The sequence below is a fragment of the Cygnus olor genome, chromosome 5, assembly GCF_009769625.2.
Source record: "Cygnus olor isolate bCygOlo1 chromosome 5, bCygOlo1.pri.v2, whole genome shotgun sequence".
NCBI lineage: Eukaryota > Metazoa > Chordata > Aves > Anseriformes > Anatidae > Cygnus > Cygnus olor.
The window spans coordinates 6,463,034-6,487,592 of NC_049173.1; the positions used below are offsets into that span (position 1 = coordinate 6,463,034).

Genomic DNA, 24,559 nt, shown 5'->3' on the forward strand with positions numbered 1-24,559 from the left:
TAGCTAATCAGCCTGGGTTGCAGAACTACCTTTCTGGAGACCGGGGTGGAAACGATCGCTCCATTTTGTCACGCAGCAAATCGTGGGTCTGGTTGGAGGAGAGCTGAGAGGTCTGGAAGCTGGGTGGTTGCTGGAGGTTGCTCCTTCCAGGTGTGCAGGGAGCGCTGCCAGCCACCCTCCCAGGCAGGTTACAGGATTTACACATGGAGACCTAGAAGGGACCTAGGACATGCTTATCACAGCACAGAACCTAGAGTTGATGACCATGAAAACCTCAGGCCCTATTCTCACCTCCTCAAGCTCGGCTCTGCTGTTTCATTTTGAACCTCGGTCCGGAAGCAAGGATTTAATGCAGCGTTTTCCCAGCTGGGTTTGTGCAGCCCGTGGCTGCAGATCTCCCCGCAGGAAGGGTTTAAGAAGCCTGTGTATTTTACAGCTTTGTACGGATCTGGCACTGGGGATAGCTCACAGGACGTGTAGTGAGATTTTTGCTTGGGGATTTTGATGAACAACTTCCACCACTTTCAAAGAAAGAAATGACCGAATCCATGCTTTTTATTGTCTGCGGTTCACCTCTCTTTTTCCAAATGCATAAATTGTTATTTGATCCTTTAGACCTAACATTTGAAAGGCCTGACCCGTGTGGCAGAGTCAGCAGTCTGGCCTCGTGTCGGTGAACACCAAGCATGGAGACAGAGGCAGTCTGGACAACATCTGTGCTAAGTGTCCCTCTTGAGCCCTGTCTCGGTGGCGTGGAGGCTAACTTCTGAAAGAATACTGGCCTCGCCTTCCTCTGGTACCTGTTAATTGCCAGTCATTGTGCAGTCACAGGAGCCTGTGGGGGTGGGGGGGGCTCCTCAACCCCGAGTTTTAGGAAAGGTGCAGGGAAATCTCCTCTATTACTCCCTGGCCAAGTGCTGGCTGAGTCCTTCAGGCTTGGAGCTCAGAAGTATGGAGAGCTGTAGGAGAAGTCCCAGGTGGGAGGCAAGGGTCGCCAATGTGAGATCTTTCTGGAAGCCACTTTGCTCAAAGAGGGGGAGCTGTGGCTGCTAGAAAGCGCCTGAGCTGCAACACTTCCCTAGGTGCCTTCCTCTGCCCAGGCTCCGGGGGGAATTGCGGCCTTTCCTGCCTTTTTGATGCTGTGTACGTGATGGAGTACGGGGCCATGGGGCAGATTTCTCTCAATGAATTCAAATGGTATTTATCCCCAGGACATTGATCCCTCTGTTTCTCTCCAGGAGCACTGCAGCACAGCCAGGCCCTGCTCGCGAACCACCATGTGCAGGGTGCTGACGATGAGGAAAGGCAGAAGCAGAAACCCGCCCATGGGCCGTGGCACTCAAAAGCAGGCCCCAGCACATTTGTTGGGTGCTGAGGACCGAGGCATTCCCATGGCGCTGTGGGTTTCATCAGTGTTGGAAGGGGCCAAGAGTGGAGGCAAGTGCATGGCCTGGGTGCCACCACTGAGGTGAGCAGGCCCCTCACAGGAGCCCGTCCCCAGGAGCTGCGCAGGGATGGCCGTGTTTAATGCTCGTAAGAGCATCGCTGCTGGAGCCGGCTCTGAAATCGTTGTTGAAACGGCATGTTTTTTTTTCTTTTGGTATTTCCTGGCACGGTTTCCACTGCTGTTTACAAGTCGTTTCTTCTGGAACCATCTGAGCAGCGGGAACACTCATCTGGGCCTTTTCCAAGGGGAGATTACTCGAACGACGGTGGAGAGACGTTGTCTCAGCCTGGCTGCCAAATGTTATTAAATGTCGTCTGTCTTGTCATTCCTTAATCTGACTGTTCAGTTCGGTGGGTTGGAAGCCAAGGAATGACGCTTGCCCAAGGGATGCAAAGCCTCAGGCTGGAGATACATGGAAATCATGGATAGATCCCTCTGCCCCCAAATTTCGGTATTCTGAAGGTTGATATTCGACTTCTCTTCAGCCACCCAGGCTGGCCTGCTGGGGCAGGGGCCTTGCATTTGCCATGTCTTGTCTAAACTTGTCCAAACCCAAGCCAAGCCATGTCCTGGCCTGGGCACTTCCCCACTGCCCCTGGACCCTGTGCGAGGGTGCAGTGCAAACACAAGGGGTTTAGAGGTTCTAGGAGAGAAATTTCCCCTTTTGAAATGAACCTTAGCACCAAGAAAAGAGTCTTTTAAAGATGTAATCCTAAGCATGGCGTTGCTCTAGGTATAAAAAAATTCCACCTACATCAGTGTTTTGATAGCTCAGCATCACCCATGAGGCTCCAGCTTCTGAGACTCAGGGGATGCTGCAGCAATCTGCCAAATGGAGATCTTGAGGGACTTGGGGATTCTGGGCACATTTCAGCCCTTGCTTTGACTTGCAGGGTTTGCCTCTCCTGCCTTCAGGGAGAGTTGGATTGCTCCTTTGAAGGTGTTTGCTCTTGGGATCTTTCCCCTGTGAAAGAATAACAAAGCAGCTTTGGCTGTACAAATCAACTTGGAAGTGAGTTATAAAGTGCTTTCCTTCTATTAAAATTCCTTGTCGTCCCCCTAATCCCCACAGCACGCTGTTAAACGAGCTCTTGAGAAGCTGAGCGCTGAAGTCACTTCTTGTGTTGCAGAAGGAACTCACTTAACCGGGAAGGTCTAAAAAGCAGAGCCCCACGGATGCTGCTTCTACAAACAGGTGAGGTTTTGCTGGGAACCCTGAGAAGTTGACAGCTCCTGGTTGTCCCATGCTGCCCAGCACCAGAGGGTGACAGGTGTACCTGTGGGTCGGTCCCCTGTTCTGGTATGGTCAGGAGCCTAAATGCCAAGGGCTTTAATGAAAGCTGAATCTTCAGGACCCAGCCCTTAAGTCACTTGGATGTGTCTGCAAATTTCAGGGGTTGGGAGTAGGGTGGTGGGGTGGTTCTTTTAGCAGGAATTTCTGCTCTGGACTACCCCTGGCCATGAGCCACCCATGCATAGGGTCTCACTAGTGTAAATCAGTGAAAGAGGTGCTTCATCCCTCAAGCCTTTAACACCAGCTGGTGAGGGGCAAGTAGGAGGCCATGTGCATGTTTGTCTTCCAGCCTGGAGGCTGTCATAGCTTGGAAACCTTAATCAAGGCCCAAGAGCCAGCTGAAGCCAAGCTGGGTTTAGCTGGAACCAGAAAGGTTCACAGGCGCTCCCTTTTCTGGTTGCTAGCACAGCCAGGCTGGTCCTGGAGTGACATCTGTGGTGGGAAGCTGGGGACAGTGCCCCCCCATGCTGTGCTGGGTGTCCCTGCTGTGGGGACAGGGACCGGAGCGCCCTGCTCCAGGGCTTGGGCTGTGCCTGATGGGAGCGTGGTGCACAGCTCTGTGCCGCTCCCCGCTGGGCGCCTGGAGGGGACACCAAGTGTGCTCATGCCAGATGTTTCAGCTTAGTCAAGCTGGCATCATCTACCCCCCAAAACAGCTCCTTAGAGAGATCCCATGGCCCAGCCCCAGGCCGTCGTTAGCTTTGGGGGATGTGTTTGAAAGCACATAGCACCAGCCCTGCTGTGCAGGGGGCTGTGGGGTGGGGATGGGGACATCGGCCCTGCCGCCCCGAGGCTTGGCAGCCTGCGCCTCCCCACATGCACAGTTGCCTGCTCTGCCCTCACCCCGGAGATGGTCCTGCTGTGGTGGCCCATCTCGTGTCCTCATCCTCTGCCTACAAGGAAACCAGAGGAGAGCCCAAGGTCAAAGCCTGCACTCAGCAGCTTATGACTTGGCCGTAAACACGCTCACCTCTCCACAGGCGACTCGCCCGCAGAGCTGGGAAGAGCAGGAGCTGCCTACCCATGCTGTCGTGGCACTTCCCAGCCTGCTCCATGGAAATGTCTCCACCAGCATTAACTCTGAGATTATCTGACCACCGCCATGTCTCTGGGGGCCAGGCAAATTTGGCCACTGCAGGCCCCTGAGATGTGCATGCTGTGTGCACACAGGACGGCTCCGCAGGCTGCTCCCAGCCTGGCAAGAGGGTTTGGATCGAGGTCACCCTTATTTCCAAGTTTCTTTACCATGTGGTTAATGTCAACAACGTTTTAATCGGAACCACAAAAATGCCCAGGTTGCTGGAAGCATTTTTAAATGAGCCCAGAAAGCAGCGGTGTCGTTACCAGGAACTGCTGGGCAAACACAGAGTTCAACAGAGCAGCACAACCCTTTTTGCTTCTGTTCTCTGCAAAAAAGGTTGAAACGCAAGGAGTGGAGAGAGCCATTTGCTGAAACTGCAGATCTATTTTTACTCCCCTGCTCCCTAATGTTCTTAGAATAAATTTTTTAGTGCACAGCAGGGTAGGAAAAAAATAGTGCTGATGGCATCCCTGCTATCCCCATTGTGCTGCGAGGAAAGATGTCAGCTGCTTTGCTGACCTGTCACTTGCACAAAACCACATTCCAGGTACAGAGGCCATTTGCTCATCGCGTTTTGCTTGATGAGATGGCCACCAGGGTTTATATATAGACCCTGCCTGCCCTGCCAAGTTGCCTTAAATTCCTGCGAGTTGAATGAAAGCCGGAGGGGGTGAGAGAGGGGCAGCTTGAAAAATAGAGCCGCTAATCTGCCGGTGCCTCGGGGAGAGCCGGCCGGGATGTCCCGGCTCCCGGGGATCAGGGCGGCCGCGCCATCCCGCGGGGTGGGCGAAGCAGGTGGTGGCCCCGGGGCTGCTCCCTGCCCCAGGGTGCCAGGGGCTCAGTGGATGAGGAGGGGTCGGGAGGGATATTTATAGCATGGTGCAGCACTGGGGGTGAGCAGAGGCTCCAGTGAGGTGAAGGGCATGAGCGTGCGGGGCAGCTCCCCAAGGTGGTGGCGTGCGAGGAGCAGGAGTGCAAATATCCCAATGTTGGGGTCAGGGGTCTGCAGCGAGGTGCCCCACATCCTTATGGGGTGAGCCCTGAGCCCTCCATTGGTGTGTAGGGAGCTGAGCAGGGGGAAATGCCTGGGGCACAGCTCCAGGCCCCGGTGGGTGCTCCCCAAAGCCATGCCCTGGCTTGGCCAGGCACTGCGGAGCTCTGCTCCTGGCCAGGAGCACAGCTGTGTGCTCAAAAGCTGTCCTCTTGTTTGTATGAGCTGATTTTGAGGATTGCACGGCTTGCTTTGGATCGGGCCTTTCGGGTTATGCCAAACCCCCCAGCTAAGCAAAGTTTGGTCAGAGACAGCAAAATGCTGCACTTGCCCACAGCATCGCCACGGTGGGAAAAGCCCGAAGCAGCCCTGGCCCCGCGGCCAGGCCCACGTCTGCCCCAGCACCCGCTGCCTTCCTCGGGAGTTCTGGGAAGTGACCAGGGGGCTGGGTGTCATGCTTGTTCTTCTCTCTGCCCTGTCTAAATAAATGATTTTTCTTCTTGAGAAAGCTGTGAACATCTAGGGTTCACATCTATTTTTCGCCTTTCTTTGAGCACAACAGATTGTTGTCCATCCGAATTCAAGTACCTGCTCAATACTTATTAGTGGCACGTTATGAATTAGCAGTACCTGATGTTTGGGCAGGAGCTTTAGGCTCTAAGCTCGTGCTGGTGGACACCTTTGAAAAGAAAAAAGAAAAAACTTTTTGTGACTGTAGAGCAGACCTTGGACATACAAAAGCGAAGCAAAGGCGTGCTCAGTGCACCGTGAAAACCCCTGTGGTGTTCAACGCCAGCTCATGAACAGGGTGTGGGGCTGATTCATGGGTTCTAATGCTTGGATTTGGCCATGCTGTAGTGGCTCTTTCAGCTTCATTTAAAGACAAACATTTGAATGATGAGCTGGTGAAAGCAAGAGGGGAGGATGGCCTCAGCCCACTGTACAGGGCAGGGGACTGCAGCAGGTCCTTCGATGAAGAAGGGAGCAAGCTCTGAGCAGAGCTAGGTGCATCCGTCCTGCTGCGTACAGGGCTGTGTCCATGTCTGTGTGTCTGTCCATATGGTTCTTCTGGCTGAGGCTGCTTCCCCTTGGGATGCTTGGGGATTTGGGGTGGCTATGTTTGGGTTTAGGGAAGATGAACACCAGATGGTTTTCCATGGGTGGATTTCACAGTGCCTTTGCGCACTGCACTGGGATTATTTGACTCTCCAGTGAAAGGTGTCTCATTTGCTTTGTTTTTTTAGACAGTCCTGCTGGCAACTTTTCATTCCTCCCAAGGATGTTGGTGCTGGAGACGTTGAACTGACAGAATTCCCCATCCAGCCCCATGCAACCTGCCAGTCCCCAGTACATGAGTGTCCAGGAGCCATGGCTTAGGTCCTCAGGGAAGCTGACCTTGGTTTCAGCTCAGATGAATTCCTCTCTTCCTCCTCCTCTGGCTCCCAGGCCCAGCACTGAGATCAGCCAGGTCTGGAAGCCCTGAGTGGAGCACATCAGAGCTGTCAAAATCCACATCAAATGATGAATCCTGTTGCCTTTGTATCCGCAGGGAAATTTAATTATATCTATATACATCGATGGGCTGCTTGAATGGTCTCCTGCAGCAGAGACTTAATGTCTGCCGAAGTGAGCACACGGATCCCTTGAGTTTGGCCATCTTGAGCAACAAGATCTTCTTGTTGGTGGTCTTCTACTGTTCTGCGTGCACCCCAGGATTCAAGGAAGTGTTACTCAGACCTTTCTGAAAGGTTTGTTTCGTTGTAAAGGCTAACATCAAAAATGTCAAGCTCAGAAGCAAAACATCCCAAACATATGCCAGGTAACTGAAATCCATGGGAGATGATGAAGTATCTCTTGAATGGGATGCTACTGGGGGGATATTGCTGCTTTTGTAACACCAGCGGGTACCATTGCAAGGACAATAAGACCAGGGTGCCCTTGCCATGTCTCTTTGCTCAATATTCCTTAGATAATCTCTCCTGGTAACTGTGTTGTAGATTATTTTGAGGGATTCCCTAGTGAAACTCATAATGGTTGTCAATTTAACAGTTAAAATACAACTAAGTAATAAACTTTTATGAAGTGGCCTCAGGTAAAACCGCCGCTGTAGTTTGTCTGTCTGAACTAATACATCTGCAAGAAACTCCCAGGTTCGCATCACACTTTTGGTAGATTTTCTATCAGCTGGTGCGGTGAAGCCCAAAGCATCAACCGCACATCTCTGCTCGCAGCACGACTGAGTGTCGGTGGGAAACAGGACTTCTCTGAGGTACGTTTCAGACCTTGGTGACAGGTGACTTGTAACTTCTTACCCTTCAATATGAACCATTTGCTTTGTCTTAAAATCTTTATCTTCTAAAGAGTCTAACCATGCCATTTCAAACATCACTATCTGAACTGTCCACCCAGAAGAAAATCCAGTCTGTTCTTCGGTGCTCTCTCACCTCGTCCAACCGTGAGCAGCAGCTCAGCCCGACCACGCTGCCGGGGCAGGACGGCTGAGGTTTGCTCGGTTTGGGTCAGTGCGTTCACCCTGTAACCTTGACAGGGAAACAGCTCCCCCAGAATCGCCAAGTTTGCTAGTAGATGGACACTTTGTACATCGGTGGTGTGGTGAGGTTGGTGCCCTGCAACTGGCTTGTTTAGCGCAATAAAAATATATTGGGTTCCTAAGATGTTGACCAATGGGTTTGGGAAACAGATGATTGATTCACACAGCTGAGAAACAGGGATTGTAATGTGTTTTGCCAGAGGAGACCAGTTTGACGGATGAGTTCATTTAAGGATTATGCTATAGATAGAGCTGTTGACAGAATGAATTTGTTTTTATTTTTCATCAGTAGGTATAACACAAAGCAGAACTAATTGGAAGTAGTTTCCTTGTGGCATCTGGTTGTGTTTCTTGCTTTAAGTCTTTCACACGCTGTAAAATTACACCAAGGGCTTTTCTTCGCTTCGATTCGCTTTCCAAGATTTCCATCGCTGCTTTTCGAACGGGTTCCCAGTGTGTAGAAATGGCAAGGAGTGCAGACATTAAGAAATGGTGAGGAGTGCAGCCAGGCTGTTGTTCCTGCTTATTGCACAAATCTTCTGGTGCACGTCACTCACCTACCTCAGCAGACACACTGAGGTGTCCTCACCTCACTGCTGATGGCAGAGCCGAACCATGACTGCCCTTCCAGGTATTTTTGATGGCATTTTAAACTGTGACCCATGCTAAATATCATTCCTGTGCAGATGGATCTCTTTCTGCGTAAGGCCCAAACCTGGGAGGTGATTATGTTTGCTCTGGGAGGTGCTCTGAGGTTGAAGGAAGGTGTTGAGTTAAGCTCTGGAAATAGCTTTTCGAGGCAGCCAGAGAACAAACCCTGGTGCTGCTCGGGGGATTTGGCTGGCCGCACTTGCTCTCCCCGTGGGATGCCTGTGGCCCCTCTGGCTCGGGACGGGTCCTGGCCCCGCATGGCCCACCCAGCTGCTGGTGGCCCTCATGGGATCTGCTCTGGGATCTCCCAGCTGAACTCATGCAGGCTGCTGGCGCGGAAATCTGGGCTTTGTGGTTCCGACCCATCTTGCAAATTTGATCTGTGGGTTTGGGCTTGGGGTTTTTGTGTGCGTGTGTGTTTGTTTTATTTTTCCTTTTAGTTTTTCTTTTCCAGTTGTGGTCAAATAAGAGTTTTCCAGAACCGACTCACACAGGGCCAAAGAACAGGAATGCAGCAAGCGCAGCTGCGCCTGCCAAACGGGTGGACCAGCAATTGCAAGGGAGAAAATATCCCCAGGATCCTGCCGCCAAGTCCAATACCTGAGGAGAAGAGCCCATGTGATTTCAGGATTATATTTCAGGCTAAATTCTAGCCTTCATTTGGCCCCAGACCTGAACTTTAAGTCCTAGCCAAAACATAATCCAGATTTGAACACCGGCTATTGGCCTATCTCATCTTCTGCTCATCATATGTGCAGTCATTCAACAGAAGCTGAAATGTGTTTTCTCTGCCAAGAGCCGTTGGTTTCCAAACAACTACATCAGCGCAGTGAGTGATGGAGTTTCCATCAACTGCTGTCAGCCAAATTCAGTCATCTGCATTCAGGTCTTGGCAGGTATAGGAACTTGGAGTTGTCACCGATTTTTATATAAAATCCTACTGAATTGTAATTTCTCATTCTGTGCTTTGGTTCTGTTAAAGCTCTTGGAATGGCAAATGAATGGGAGCTTTTTATCTTTTCACTACCAAGATTTTTTGTTCTTTAAGTGACCTTTAAAATAATTTAGTCTAGGCTTGGATCTGGGTTAAATATAGCTGGTTATTTTCACTCTGAGTATGTAATACATGAAAGAACCTAGGTATCCTTTGAATGTGTTTGGACAAGCACTGTGTCTGTGTGCAGGTATGTATTTATAAACATTTGCACTGGGTGTACTAAAATGACACTTCCAAAATCAAGAACTTTCTCTCCTGTAGCAAAATATTGTACAGAATGCACTGTTAGGTTTCCAAAAAATGGACAGCCCAAAGAGTAATGCACTTCTTGGAAAGAAGCTTCCATGGAGGGGATACGGATTGATCCCTCCGTAGCTGTGAAATGACCACGGAGCTGTTATTCACTGTCATCTCATAAAAACAGAACTGGACGCTGCCTAATGAAACTGCCCAATGGCAAGCTTAAAGCAAGCAAGAGGAGAGAGACCCTGTTCCACCAGGCTTCAAGGCACTGCAGAACACCTCCTAGTGGATGGATGTTGTGATGCCTAAAACTTTCACAGGGAGAGAACCCCCCATCTTTCTATATTCCAGGGCTGGGAAATATTTAGCTGATTTCTTTTTTCCTGTGTCTTTTACTTTGCTTCCGATGTTAGAGACTGCAGGCCAAACCAGCGTGAAGAGGAATCCTGAATACTGGGGTCCTGGAGACTGGTCTCCAGCAACATCAACCCTCAACATTTTGAATGTATTGACTAAAGCAATGCTGTGAGTTCTGGGGATGTGCTTGGAGCATGGATGAGGCCCTCGCTCCAACAATGTTCATTGTCCTGCAGGTTGCTCCGCTGGAGAGTTTGTTGGAGCAGATGCTACTTCTGACAGCACTGCCTACAGATATGTATCTCAGTGGCATTAAACTGGGGGGACTAGGGCTGGGTGGGGAGACTGAGATATTTTTGCCTTTCAAAAGACATTGCTGGGATAGCAGCAGGGTGCTATAATAGAACCTGAGGTTAGCTGGTGAGACATTAGGCATAGTCATGCTTGTACAATCTTGTAGTCTGTAGGAATAGGGCCAGATTCCTGTAAGCAGATGAATCCTCTGCTGGTACTCACCATTTCTGATGGGTTTGGAGACACCAGGAACCACCTGGGCAGAAGCATGTCGATACTCAGCCAGTGTGTTTTTGCATACTGTGTAAATGCAGTTATTTGGAACCAATTCTTACCTTGCAGCCCTTCACTCTCTGGAGAAAGAAAACGACACAACTGTTTAGTCTAATCCATAAAATGAAAAACTGTCTGGGGAACTGAGTGCTACGTAGTGGAGAAATCCTCTGCTTGTGAACAAGCAGCTTGGTTTGTTGGAGTGGAGACAGGGGCAGGGCCAAGGACTTTCCCACTCCCATAAAAAACAGTGCAAGAGGCAATCTAGCACAGGGAGTGATGCCTGCTCAGGGAGCTGGTTCTTGTGAGCCAGCCACTATCTTCTTGGGTAGGAAAGCTTGGAAAGATCTGAAACTGAGTGAAATCAAACTGAATGTAGTTTCACGTATCTACATTCTCCTACCTGCCTTTTATCTCCCAGATGTCAGTTTTCATCTTATGTTTGATACTGGAACAAGGCCACGTCTTTGCTTGTTCAGCAAAGGCTTGCTGAAGCCTTTGCTTCAGCCTCATGCCTGAAGTGACGGCCTCTCTGAGGAGCTGGCTCTGGTTCGTCATTACGTTGCTGTTTATTTAGCCATTCAGACCAAGATTCCTACCTAATTGCACAGTGCAAATGTCTCAAGTTGGTGTAAAGGAGTGTCTGGAGTTGCCCAGCATTATGTCTGCTCAGCTTCCTAGGGCCTGCTCTTCTCAGTGAAAGAATTGGTAGGCAGAGCTTCAGGGGCCTTCCACCGCACTGGCCTGTTCCTATGCCATCGGGTGGGATGGCACAAAAAGACAATCCAAATCCAGAAACTGGCCACAACAGTGAGCGCGAAGATGGGTGTACCGCATAAATTCACTGGGAGGGAATGGGATGGAAGGAAAAGCTGAAAATGACCCTTTCTCAGATAGTAAAATGTAACCTCTAGTCCTTTCACCCGACAGCCTGTGATCAGCAGAGACACCAAATTCCCCCCTCCTATACCTGCTGCAGCCACTTTTCATGGGGTGGAAAGCCCCATTAGCTCAGACCTACCAGTGCCATTTGGCAGCTGTGGTGATTTACAGCAGAAAAGACTCATTGTCTGCAACTGTCAAGGCAGGTTCTCCAACTTAATTTGAAATACTTTTACTCCTCCAGATGATTTACTACTCAAGCACAAGGTAGTCATTTTACCTCTGTGTTCTTCCCCCTTTGCCCGTGACAGATTGGATCCCACGCACGGTCCCCTTCCAGAGCCCTGGTGTCAAGTGGGTGAGATGAAAGCCACCCCATTTTTCATGAGCCCTTGTGAGCGGCTCGTAAGCAGATGACTGCGTAGCCAATTGCCGTGTCCATTTTGCAGGCACCTCCAGCATTTTATGCGGTGTCTGAATCTCAGCAGGCACCTCACGCCCGCTAATGGCTTTGCTAGTCAGCCAATCAATTGGTTATTTACGGCAGGCATGTCTCAGAATTGTCGGGTCAAGTTTTCCTACCCTTATGTATTTTGTTCAGAGGAGTGCATAAATCCTCTCCTGCCTTTTGCGGCTTAAACCTTCTGAGTGTGAAACCAGTGGGTTACAGATTCCAGCAAGAGTAGTGAACTGTATTTTAAAGTTGTTGTTCTCCTGGCTCTTAGGGACTTGGGCGCTTTGGCTGAGTCATGAATCAGGTCACCCTGGAAGATTTATAGGCATTAAGCTCTCTTCTTGGTATCCTTTAGCTCCAGAGTCTGAAGTCGTAACCATGGCAATTGAGACCTCTCCTCTGTCCCGGTGTTTTTTCTATTTAAGGTGCTCTTCTGAAAAGTCATGGTGACATCTTAATTGGGCGCTCTGAAGTGGGGTACAAGAAAGGATGCAGTATCCCTTTACTTGCAGAGTTTGATCCTGCTGCTCCAAACTTCTTAAGCCCACACATGGGATGATGCAGCACTTGTGTAAAGTGAACTCTGGATCTCATTATTGAGCCTGTAAAGACCATAATGCCCCAGTTATTTGCAGCTGCATATGTCTAGGTGCTGCAGCAATATGATTCAAAGTTAACCAGAAGACTTCCCAGTCTTGAAGATCTAAATGCTAGCCACCAAGGTACAACTATTTAAAGCAGCACCTACGCTGCACTAAGGGTGTTTAAATCATTCAGAAAGCATGGGGTAATTCCTGGGCACACCATTTGTAAGTGTAAGAGACAGGATCACACTCAGCTTTCTGTTCAGTCTGTAGCAGTAGGTTTTCAACATATGCACATGTATAGAAGTGAAAAACGTCTATTGTAAAATCAAATGAGGGAAATTAAAACAAATCCAGTTTCCCAAGCCATGAACACTGTGTTACACGTCAGTGGCTTGAACAATAAATTGCTTACCAAAGGGAACTAGCTGTAATGACAGAAAGTGGAGGTTTTGTTTGGTCTCATGTCAGAAAACAAGTCTTTTCCCCATCAGGATATAAGCAAATTTGTAACTGATAATAGTGCAAATGTGCCTTGAGCTTTCAACATTTCTAGAATTTGGAAACTTCAAGTGGCCTTGTCCCCAACATGTAAAACTAATTCATCTGATGATAAAAAATATCTGACTATGAAATTTGGACTGATCCACAAAACTCCCTGTAGAAAAAAACAGGGACTCCTCTCTATGTGTGGCTGGGAGCCTGTGCAGAACAGTATGTTATTTGTCTTCTTCCTTTTGCCAGAGGTCCCAGAAGTGCCTGGGCCTGCTGAGCAGCGATGAGCCTGTTGTAAAGGTAAGCACAAACATGACAATGAGAATCCAGACCTAGGAGTCAACGTGCCTTGTTTCAGCCTTTCACACAAGCAAAGAGCATCTGGTAGAGTGTCTCCAACTTCCTCAGTGCTCCAGCCCACGCAAGGCGCCCCGCTTGTTCTCAGAACTCCACTGGCTTTTCCAGCCCACCCAGACCCTGCAAGGCAGTGACTTCTGGACCCTTCCCCCTCAAGGAATACATTCAGATCTTCCAGCAAGTCTTCCAGCCCTCACAGGGCGCTGTCTGGGTGACCACATAACCCCAGGATATGTCCGAGCCCCCCAGCGCTGCCCTGGGGAGGTCACTGCCACCCTCGGTGTGCAAGCAGCTCCAGGGTGGCCTCCAGCTCTGGGTTTGCTCTGGAGGAGACGAGGACAGACTGGAGCTAGCTTGAAATGTACCAAGATTGTGTGGGAGACCAGTGGCCACATGATGCACTTACATGCGTTCATTTAGGTCCATGCTCTGAAAATGACGAAAGTCCACATTCTTCGTGGTGTTGTCCGGGACTTCTGCTGACCAGAGGACAGATTTCCACCTAAGATGACTCAGTATTTACAAGGTATTGGCATTCCTCTGTTTACAAATGGAGAGCACTTAAACTAGCAAGTATGGGCATTTGAGAGCACAAACTGAAACTAACGAGAAGATATAAACACCAAAGTGTTAACCCATGAGTGACCTCTGAAAACAGCTGCATGGGGAATGTGGAGCTTAACAAAAATCTTCCTGTGGGACTCACATAGGTGATTTGATGAGCATTTGCAAAGACGAACTGGTCCTTGTTAGAGGGTGGCAATGCGCAGACGTGCACACATTTATAACTCCTTAATGAAAGTCGAGGCAGGCAACTGGAGAGGCTCTGAAGAACGGAGGCTCCTTGGCTGTGATGTTGTGTTATCAGCTCCGCGGCTGTGCGGGGAACAGCACTGTGTGTGGTGGAAGTTTTTAAAATGATTTTCATCAGCATGATTAAATACTTATTACATGAGTCAGCCATACGGGCTTCATTAAACCAGTGAACTCGGAGGAGCCTCCTCATCTGTTTATGAAAGCCATCTGGAATTCCGGATCGCTCAAAAGAAATAGGATGGATGTAGCGCAGTGTGACAGAAGCTGAGCTCCCCTCGCAGAAGCTGCACGAACCCGTCGTGCACTCCTCTCCCCGCACTTGGGCAAGGGGGCTTTAGTTTTTCTTTCTGCACATTTCTGGGCAAGGAATCAAGATCTGACATGATTTTGACAGCGAGACTTTAAATATACTCTGTCAGAGTGTGACACAGGCACCTTTTTCTGGTGGCAGGATATAACACAGCTTTAAAAAAAAAATAGACGCAAGCTTTTGCAGGGGAGAGAAGTGTACCTTGAAAGGAAGGGCTTAATGAACTTTAACCAGCCTTCCAAGATCTTTATTAGTTGCCCCTTTATCAAATTAAATTCACACTGTGCTAGGCAGCTTAAGTACTGCAAGCTGATGCCATGTGCTAAGTGCCAAAGTAGGCTTTAATTGGCTGTTTAAATGAGAAGCGGGGCCCTGCTGCGCAGCACATGCACGTGCACACGCATGTGGCGGCGGGGCAGCCCCAAAGGAGCCTGGCTCACATCCTTGCCCCACTGGAGCAGCAAAAGGAGGCACCAGATTTCTCTTGCACTGGGATGGGGGGATCTCACTGGGGGCTCTGTTCCTCACTGACCACAGGAAAATTCACCTGAGGGTCCCCGCACTCCGTGCCCACAGTTGAGAGCTGGTGTGGTGGAGAAGAGGTTGGGGCGGGATGCTGGAGGTGGAGATGTCGCCCGCGGATTTCTCCAGAGCACAAGCTCTGGAGCAGCAAGGTCAGGAAACCTGCTGGTGAACATGGCAAGGCTCTCATAAAGATTTTTTATATTGGTCACAGCTCGGTTTCGTAGATCACAAATTAGTCACAGATGTCAACACGAGTATCCAGAGCAGTAAAGGTCAGGCGAAGATGAGCGGGTCGCTCGTCCTTCAGAAGCATTCTGATCTGAAAAATACATGACAGGGGCACCAGCGGTGACCGCAGAGCGGAGGTGGCAGAGAGCTCTGCTGCTAGGATTGGACCCTCAGCCCTGGCCGCCTGGGAGGGGCAGGCAGGGGCCCCACTGGGATGACCCGAGTGAGACCGCATGCAGCGATCATCTGCCCAGCTCCCCGCTCTGACCCTTAGCAAGAGGAATAACAACCGCATCGCAGCGGTGTCTGTCGTTATGAGGGTGGAAGCGGTGCTGGAACTTGCTGCATTTGCGCAGTTGCTTTCTGTTAACACACGGCCTTAAAAAATGCGATTGGAGAAGCTTGTTAGAGAGCTAGTGTTAACATCTAGTCCCAGTGCAACTAGGCCTGCCTGGGCTGCAGGCCACCCATGCGCCCCACTCTCCCCGTGCAGCTGCATCCTCCCAGCCCTCTCATCTTCCTTGCCCCCCAGCACCAATGCTCAGCCTTTGAGTTCTCCCCACACACCTGCAGCCATGGGGCCGGGCAGCCACGGCAGCGAGCCCTCAGCTTGCTTTCCACAAGACCCCAGACCAGTGGGGCAAAGGCTTTTGAGCATCCCTGTGCTCCTGGGCAGCGGCAGCATCACGGACCACAAAACTTTTTTTTCTTATTGTTTTTCCCCTTTCTCTTTTGTGAAGCAAAAAGTATTCGTCCACTGCCAAGAAGGCTTGAGGCAGGTCTGTCATGGGCCCTTCCTCTGGCTCCCTGTCCCTGCTGCCAGCCCTTCTCTTGCCTCCTGGCCCTTCGCATGCCCCCTCCCTAATCCCTTTCCTGCTCCTGGCTTCTCCCTTTCTCTCCCCTGCTGGCGGGTGAGCAACCCACTCCCCCCATTACGCCGGCCGCTTCAGGGAACGCCTGTCTCCTCTCTGCAGCTCGCAGCTGGTTTTATCTGCCCCCAGGGGATGGTTTTCATACGGCACCAGGCAGCGTGGAGGTGCGGAGGCTTCCGGCCCTCGCACTATCCCGCGTTCCAGCATTAAAGATAATGGGTACAATGGAAAATCAATGGAGAATATGTAACTTTATCCCATTCATAGCTTCATATTGCATTACGCTGCGGCCTTCAGATACATAAAAGTGATATACGGCTGAACTTGGCAGAAAAAGAGAACACAGGAAGCAAATATCTTTGGTAAGGATCGCAGTCTACGTATAACCAAAGTAGCAAATAGGCCTGAATATCTTCTGTTTTTTTTTTGTGAAATTTCTCTGCATAATTATTCCAGTAATTTGTGAGAGTGTAAAAAATAAATCAAGGCTTTGTGCATATTACAGATTTCCCTTGAGTGAGATAAAAGGGAGAGGGAAAGAAAGAAAATGACTGCTTGACTTTCCAGCCTCAGCCAGATGCCAAATCTGTCAGAAATACTGCTTTTTTGTATTATATCAGTGGAGGAAATTATTGCTGCTATTATCTGCCCTTTGGTCAGAAGCATATTCTGCACCTTGGCTAATGTGCCTTTGCGGTGCAGCCACCTGCACTTTTTCGAGGAGTTCATCTAATTACAGGGTAGATGAGTCAGGCTGCATTTCCTATGGGCTGTCTTCAAGCATAGGAAGTTATTAATACCGATTAGCTGAAAAAGTCCAGGTCTTCACCACGACGTTTCCTGGCTAATATTAGGCACACCTTTTATACTTTAAGGTGTGATGGCTGATAAGAACCAGTGGTGCTCCGGCTGGGGTTTTACAGGGGTGGGTGCGGCGCGGGACAGGCTGTCCCAGGAGGTTTTTTTTCCTACACCTTTGAATGAATCCTAGCAGACAGGCTGGAACGAGACAGGAGAACTGAAAGTCGAGAGTGCGAGTCTCTTAGGAGATGGTAGGAGAGCAGCACCGCGGTGCCTGGAAGCAGAAGAGAGGTATTGTGAAATCTTCCCTTCAACAGAAAGAAATATGTCCCCAAAGGAGAGCTGAGAGTTCCTAGGAAATGCTGCCGTAAGGCTTAAGCTCCTTGTTCTGGATGAAGTTTAAAGGAGACTCAGCTATTTAATGGGAATTCAACAGCCGTGGCACAGAGCTAACAACAGGCACCGCAGAGCCCTGCTGGGGCAGGGGGCCCGCTGTCACCACCGCAGCTTTTGGGTCTGGACATGCAGTGGGACACAGGGGGTCTCTGTGGGACTGAACCAGGCAAGACAGATGGGGACGTTTTCAGGTTTTCCAATTTGCAAACACATGCTGGGCTGCTTACCCTTGCTCGTCCTGTCTTAGCAGACCCCAGGGCTGGGGGCCACTGGGGGTGCCTCAACTTCGTGCTTGGGTTGTGGTGGTTCCCACATCTCCTGTGCTAACCTGAGCCCCTCTACTTGTCATTGCTTTGGGTGTAGAGATGGAAAAGGGGATGTACCAGATGTACCATGGCACAGCGGATGGATGGATGGGACCATGATGGCAATAGTAAGCTCACCTCATGCCTGACCCATGGATGGGAGGGCTTGGGGACATCCATCTGCCCCAACAGAGGGACAGTGGCTCCGACAGCGACCTGTGGCATAGCTCTGATGAGGCACCACAGCGGGTGGAAGGAACAAGATGGCACAGCTGGTCCCACTGGTGACAAGGAGGACTTCACTGGTGTCACATAGAAAGTTATCAGGTGCTAAATCAGAAGGCAGAAAAGAGGGACAGATGGGGAGCACTACGGAGAGTTATCCAAGCCATGCAAAAGGGAAAGCACTAACACCAACAGGGAAGAGGAGAATATGGAACGCAGCCAGAAAGCACTTGAGATATACGTGCTTATACCTTACAAAATAGGCAAAATAATGTGGCCCTAGCAAACAGAATTGGAAGCCACAGGGACAACGATTAAATACTTTAAGCATTCACAGAATAAATCTTGTATCACAGATGCCTTGCCGTTTTATCTTTTGATTTATTTCACTTCTGCAATCCACAGAAAAATTGTACGTGATGGTTTTTCCTTTTCTGTTCCCGCTACTGAGTTTACAAAGCTTGCCAAACTTGGAGAACTTCACAGAAATCAAGAAGAAAAAGCTTCCTGCCTGGCTGGATTTTCCATTGCTTTCTCAGCTGCACTGTGGTGGTTACTCGGGTTTATTATGCAACCAGAGGGTACCACCGCGTGCAGCACGGGCGTGCGAGATTGGGGGGGGGGGGTCACTGGCACACAGCACCACATCTGCTCTGGAATTTAAAGAAAATCAATTTGATGTGAAAGGACTGGATCCTCCTCTCACGCTGGGCAAATTAGGAATGCCTTCACTGAGGACCGTGGCATTGCATGAGCACAGCCTGGAGAAAGCTGGGGGAGCTGGCTGAAAAAGCCTTTTCTTGCAAGATCCCTCAGCCTTATATTCTCAGTTGCACTTGCAGAGTACATCATGCAAACAGGAAATTATGCTTCCTTTCCCCCTCACTTTCCTGGTTTAGATTTCAGCTCTTCCTGTCTGATATCAGCCAGTACAGATAAAGTCATTGTACAGTAAGGAGTCGGTGCTTCTCCAAAGCATTTTCACAGATAGTTTAACTAATGTTTATAGCATTATCCCTTGTAAAAGGCATAAGTATTATCTCCATTTTACAGGTGTGAAAATCAAGGCAATGAAGTGCAGCAATTTGGTCATGGTGTTGAAAGGAAATTATGTTGGACTGGCAGCACTGAATTCATGTAACTTATCCCACTTCTTGACTGCAGAAGAGAATTAATACTGTCATGCTCTATAAATATCTGCCAGCAAGTATATGTGGGCTTAATATGAATGTAGAAAACCCTAGCCTTCCCTCAAACTTTGATTCAGTGTCTGAATGTATCTTGGTACCTAGTTTTCCTGTATTTGGTCTGAAAGCCATAACATGAATCAGACACAAATCTGGGAAAGAAGATTGCCAGAAATAGGGCTTCTGATGTCAGTGGCTGCTGCCCAGTCCTAACCTGCACTTTTCATGTCTCAGTTACAGAAGGGATGGAAAATCTGAGCTGGTTTGGCCAGAAGCCTATCCTGGATCTGGATTCTCCTTTTCTCTCAAACAGTATGTGAAGTTACTGCTCTGCTATGCAATATAGAAAAGCAAGATACCCCCGTTTCTGTCTGCTGGAACTGGGATGGATCTGATTTATAAAGTAAAACAGCATGTACAAAAGTAGGCCAGGAAGGGGAAAAATCAGTGAAAAGCTACTTCTAGGGAAGGAGGAAAAAAACCAAAGGGTAGGATTTCTCCCTTAGTGAATTGTTTTGCTCAGGAACATTTTAGTCCCAAAGCAAATCCAGAAACTGCTGTGAGTATATGACATACGATTAGTATCTCCAAAGTTTACAACAGATTGCAACAGATTGAGCTGACATTTAGGCAGCTGAAGCCACATTTGCTAAGTTATGTTTCACAGGGAAAAACATACTGCCTAGTGGAAATGTTATGTTGCTGTTGGGTGGCAACTTGCTTTCTTATTAGAGATGGCAAGGGTCTTTGTGGCATTTGTACTTGAAATAAGAAATTTTAGGCAGCTTGGAGCTTATGGGCTGGGCACTTTTTTGTTTGCTTGCTTTTGTATTGCTTGGGTTTTTGTGTGTGCATATTTTAGCTAATGCAAAAATAGAGCCTCTTTTATTGCAACATTGCACAGAATTTTCCAGCATAAATGAGCCAGTTTCCAAATCAAAAGGATAAGCCCTGATGAAAAATTGGCTTCTAAATGTGAAATTGTTCATTGTCCACATTCCAATGGCTTTTAAAGGAAAGAAATGAAGTATTTCTATTATGAAATAAATGCACATTTTAAGGGGGAGTGTGGCCATCCTCTATTACATGGTAAAAAAGCCATGTCAAATTGGGGAGGGTGTTTTTCCACCACTTTTACACACTACTGCTTGCCTTATCCTGCTTGCAGAGTACAATCATATACTCCCAGTGGCCTGAAGGAAATGCTTGGGAATGAAAAATATCTTTGACTTCCAAACCTCTGCTCATCTTTGAGAACCTGCCAGGTCTTGTGTTACTGGTGACTGTGTAAATGTAAGCGATACGCTGCTGACCTCCTGGAAGCAGAACCGAGCACAGCCACCAGACCTGGTGAGTGCAGCCCGCTCCCAGAGCCAGTGGTGGCTTTTCTGCTGTCACAGCACGGTGACACAGGGCCTGCCCCACGGCCCCACTGCCATAATCCTGCTGGCACCTCCTGCTGTGCCCAGCTGCTGGGGGTCCCCAGCAAAGAGCAGGGCTGTGGCACTGTGCTGCTTGGCAGGATGGGGTCTTGCCACCAACAAAGCCCTTGTGGTCAAACGTGTCCCTGGACAAGGCAATGCTGTCCCAGGACAGAGGTGTCCCCACTCCAGTCCTGCTAGAAGACCCTGCCACCGTGCTGTCGTGGGTGATGGAGACCAAGGCATCGCAGAAATCTGGCTATGGGAGGAGATGTGTGTCCAGCCCCGTGGCTAGTAAGGGGAATATCTGTTCCTTCTCTCCCTGCCACAGCCTGAGCCCCGCACTGTGGCCCTGGTCTCTGAGGGGAGGTGTGGGAGAAGGGCTCTGCATCCATGACTATGCCACTGATGTAGGACTGTGTGTTACGTGGTCTTCCATTAAGAGGGAAAAGAAGGTTTTAGCCCTTGGGGAGGTCACCTGGGACCTTGTGGGATACCCTGGAAACAATTACGAGATGTCTGAGGTGCCAGCAGCCCCACAGGGTGCCACACAAACAGAACAGGAGTTAATCAGGAGGAGGAAGGTGTTTAGGACCCCTCTCTCCTTCCAGCTAATCAAGGCCTTGGTTATCACAGCAGATTTCACTTTTCCAAATAAGGCTCAGAGTTTTCCTAAATATTTCAAAGGCAGATAATATCTCTGCAGGTTCAAACACTGATTCCTCCTGGCTTGAGCCAGGGTGACTCAAAGTTTGTAAAATGGAGCCAGGAAAACTATTGAAGGGGTCTTAATTATAAAACACGTCTCCCTCTGCACATTTTTTTTCCCCCAAGTGATATCCTGATAGGCTGTCTGTGACACGAACAGGGGGAAAGCCCTGCTATGTTTTTAGTGTCACATATTCCCAACCAGGTTCTCAACAAGGAAAGAGCAAGATGGACAAGTTTGGATAAGCCGTGTTTGGGTCGTGTCCCAAAAAAGATAAAAGACTTTAAAGACTTTCAAGAGAGAAGGAAGAGTAGAGGGGTTGTAGAGGTGTGTGGCATTAGAGAAACCCAGAGTGAGACACTGAGTTTTTTTTTTCATGTTTTTTTTTTTTTTTTCCTGCTAAAAACAAACTCAAACTTTGAACCAAAGCTCATTCATGTATTATGACCTATTATTATGAAACTACCGTTTCATATGAAACACTGTGAAGTTTCCTGGCAATCAAGTGGCAGCACACACTTGGGCTCACCTATCCTCTACATTTCTGACTTGAACTTGACATGGAAGGAAATCTGGTGTTAGCTGGTCCTCTCTTCCCTTTGCTGTGGCCAGATACACCTTCTTCATTATGCCTTTCCCCATGCACTGCTTCAGCACAGAGAGCACCAGGAGGTGGAAGGGAGGACGAGCGGCTGCCCTGTGCACTCATTTATCAACACAGGCTACAGACATCTTTCATCAATCCTCCTGCTGTCAGAACTAACCAGAAGAAGGTGAGTGAAGAGGTTATAGTTATTTAGTCTAAAAATAGATTGGTTTAACCTGACAAACCTAAAAATGTAGTCTAAAAAAAACCTACCAATGTATTTTTTTATATTCCTCCAGCTATATAGTGCTTGATAATGCAGAAGATGATGCAGCAAATTAATTCCTGATTCTGCAACTGCTCTCCAGGAGCTGAAAAATTGCCTAACTAAGATGAGAGAGGGGTCACAAAGGACAATGAAAGTCAGCCTCCTTGATGTGGGAACTGGGCCAGCTAGAGAATTTGGCTAAAGCAGTATGTTTGTGGCATTTTTCTGTACCCATCAGTAACTCAGAAGTGCAAATAAGGGAGGTTTTATTTTCTCAACTAATGCAAAATTGTACTGGAAAGGGAAAAATCCTCAAAGGTTTTTCAGTTTAGCTGAACATTAGTCTAAAAGGCTAACTAGGGAGGAAGAATGCATATGGGTTTGCAAACATGAATTCTATTAGACCAGCTTTGACAGTGGTGCAAAACTGCCAGGTTTAAAAAAAATAATCCTGAATAATATAGACTTTGTACAAGTCTTTAGTACATATTCTGGCACTAGCTACTAACCTGAGCTGGCCTGGGAAGAGTCAAAAGCTTGAAATGGAGAGAGAGGAGATGCCCTGCTTGAAAGTGTATAGAAGCAGAGGAAATGTGTGTTCCTGGCACAGTGAGGTCGTCCAGGATGAATTGGCAATGGATCTATTTATAAAGTCACAAGTGGGCTTTGACATTCAGTATCAGCAAAAGAGAGAAAAAAAAAAGCTACTCCAAGAAACTGTGGAAATGGTTTACAGGACATGACTTGGTCTTTGCAGCTGTTCATTCCAAGTAGCAGCTTCTGCAGAGGAGCATGCAGGCAGAGCATCCTGAATGTAGTGCTGAGTGGGGATACTTGGTGGCTTGTGACTTGAAACACTGTTCAATTCTTGTAAAACAAGTAAAAGTGCACTGCCACAGAAAGGAGGAGTAGTTCTTTTACAATCTGTCACTCTGCAATTAAAGAAAAAAAACAACAAATAAACCAAACAAAAACAAACAAAAAAATATACAAACAAACAAAACACTAAAATTCCTGGCTGCAGGAAAAAGCCTTTAGCCACATGAAATAATCCAGAAAGGAATTTCGGGAGTGCCTAATATAGCTGTTCCTCTATGCATGGGCTAGAGCAGGAGGTGACAGAAAGCTGAAGAGTCAAACCATGGAGTTTAGGTCACGGCGGTCAGAGGGGGTGCACTGGCAACTGCTGGGAGCACGCACAGGTGGTGGACGTGGGCATGTGAGAGCAGGCAGAGAACAAGGGATCCAAAACTGAGCCTCTGACTGGTGTCAGTGATGGGTGAATCCATCCAAAAAAAAAAGGCTTAAACCAGGATTAGAAGCTGGGTCTCCGGGGTGAGACTATGGACTGATTAGTCAAAGTAGCAGAGGAATTACTGCCCTCTCTGAATAGGTTAGAGTGAGGAAAGGTGTTCACAGCAATCTGGTAGAAATTCCCTTTTTAGCATGTGGTGTGGGGCTGGGGGACGGCAGTACGTGCATCTCATTTGCAGTGCGTGACTCCTTTCACCCCCAGGGACAAAAGCAATCATAACAACTTCCTCCTGTGGTGGGTTTCCAAGGGACAAAAATGCAGCATGGTTGAGACCTGCATGGAGGTTCGAGGAGTCTGGCCTTTTGCAGAGCACAAATGGATTCCCGCTCGCCTACGGAGCATATCTGATAAACAGCAGAATTGTATAAAATGAGGAATGACTGCAAAATATGACTCGTGTGTGTGTGGAGGGGCAGCGGGTTGAAGAGGAAGATGGAGTGTGAGTAAATTCCCAGGATTGTACATGGACTGGTACCATCCGTACCTCTAAATGGGGAAAACAACAGTCTGAGACATTTTCTGAAAAGGTGTAGGTGTTGGTGAAATGGGCCAGGAGAAAATAGGTACTGGCAGTAGGCTCATTAAGCAATCACTCTGCCATTTACAAGTAACAAAAGGAGAAGAGACTTCACAGACTACTGAGAAAATGGATTAACCTGTAGTCAAGCCCTGACCCTCATCCAGTTCTTCCTGTGAAATAAGATGGTGGCACCAGGTCCTGAGTGAATGTTTGAAAGCTAACTTCAGTCCCTTTAAAGGAGGTTATTGCTTCCATGAAGTGCTTGGGGTGCTATAGCAGATTCATTTAGGGTTTCCTTATGAGATCTGGAAAATGGGTGTTGGAAAATAGAGGTGGATACAAAAGACAGGAAGAGAAAAGCCCTGCCCTTATTGCAGGACAAGGCTTGTACTCATTTTGAGAGATGGCTTTCAGATTGAAAATGCACCATCCACTAACAAAGAGGCTGCAGTGGGGTGCGTGTCTTTTGTCCAGCCTGTTGTATCTAGCTGATACCCTGATGCATACCAAAGTCTTTGAAGGGAAACTCATAAACTCTTTATAAGTGGGCTGTGATAAGCTCAAGGCAGCCCATCTAAATCATAAAGAAATGTGAGGTGCCCTGGAAAGAAATAATTTGCTTTTCACACATTGTGGGGGAGCACACCAGAGATGGAAAAGAGCAACTCAAGTTAAAACACAACCGCAGCATGGAAACAACTGGATATAAACTGACCAAGAATAAAATTAAATTGGAAACTGGAAGGAGTTCTGTCCTGGATATGTTTTTATAGCAGAAGTGAGAAAGAGTTTATGAAAGAGACAGCAGATTCCAAAGAAAGAATAAATATTCCTCGGGGACTCTCTGAAAAGACAGATGGAGCAAAAATAAGCAGGAAGATTAAAAATCCCCCAGGAGGTTTGAATAGGAGAGACCTCAGACTGGACTCGCAGTATGAAAACATCATGACAAAAAATAGTGGCTGCCTGGTTATGCTTGCGCCATTTGTAATCTGTCCATGCTCCTTCTCTCTGCTTGGTGCAGACACAGCCAGAGGCATGGGAAGATGGGCAGCGCATGCTGTTCCCTGGGAGAGCAGGCTCCCAAGCGTTTGGTCTCCGGTCAGTGGTGGTGGCAGAGCTGC

The 24,559-nt window shown here is 48.4% G+C and overlaps 1 long non-coding RNA gene across 8 annotated transcripts in view; it reads left to right on the forward strand.

Moving 5' to 3' along the window:
* The first annotated feature begins 854 nt into the window (after nt 1–854).
* LOC121071807 overlaps nt 855–24,559 on the forward strand; it is a 51,827-nt gene continuing 28,122 nt past the window's right edge. Inside the window, exons 1-9 of one of the 8 annotated variants that reach the window (XR_005820777.1) lie at nt 855–977; nt 1,239–1,746; nt 2,578–2,642; nt 6,363–6,632; nt 6,986–7,082; nt 7,223–8,911; nt 9,669–12,894; nt 13,372–13,477; nt 17,263–17,887. This is a non-coding gene — a long non-coding RNA (uncharacterized LOC121071807). Of the gene's footprint in view, nt 978–1,238; nt 1,747–2,577; nt 2,643–6,362; nt 6,633–6,985; nt 7,083–7,222; nt 8,912–9,668; nt 12,895–13,371; nt 17,243–17,262; nt 17,888–24,559 lie in introns of those variants that run through there. The other 7 variants (XR_005820782.1, XR_005820778.1, XR_005820781.1 and 4 more) reach the window with 7 other exon arrangements.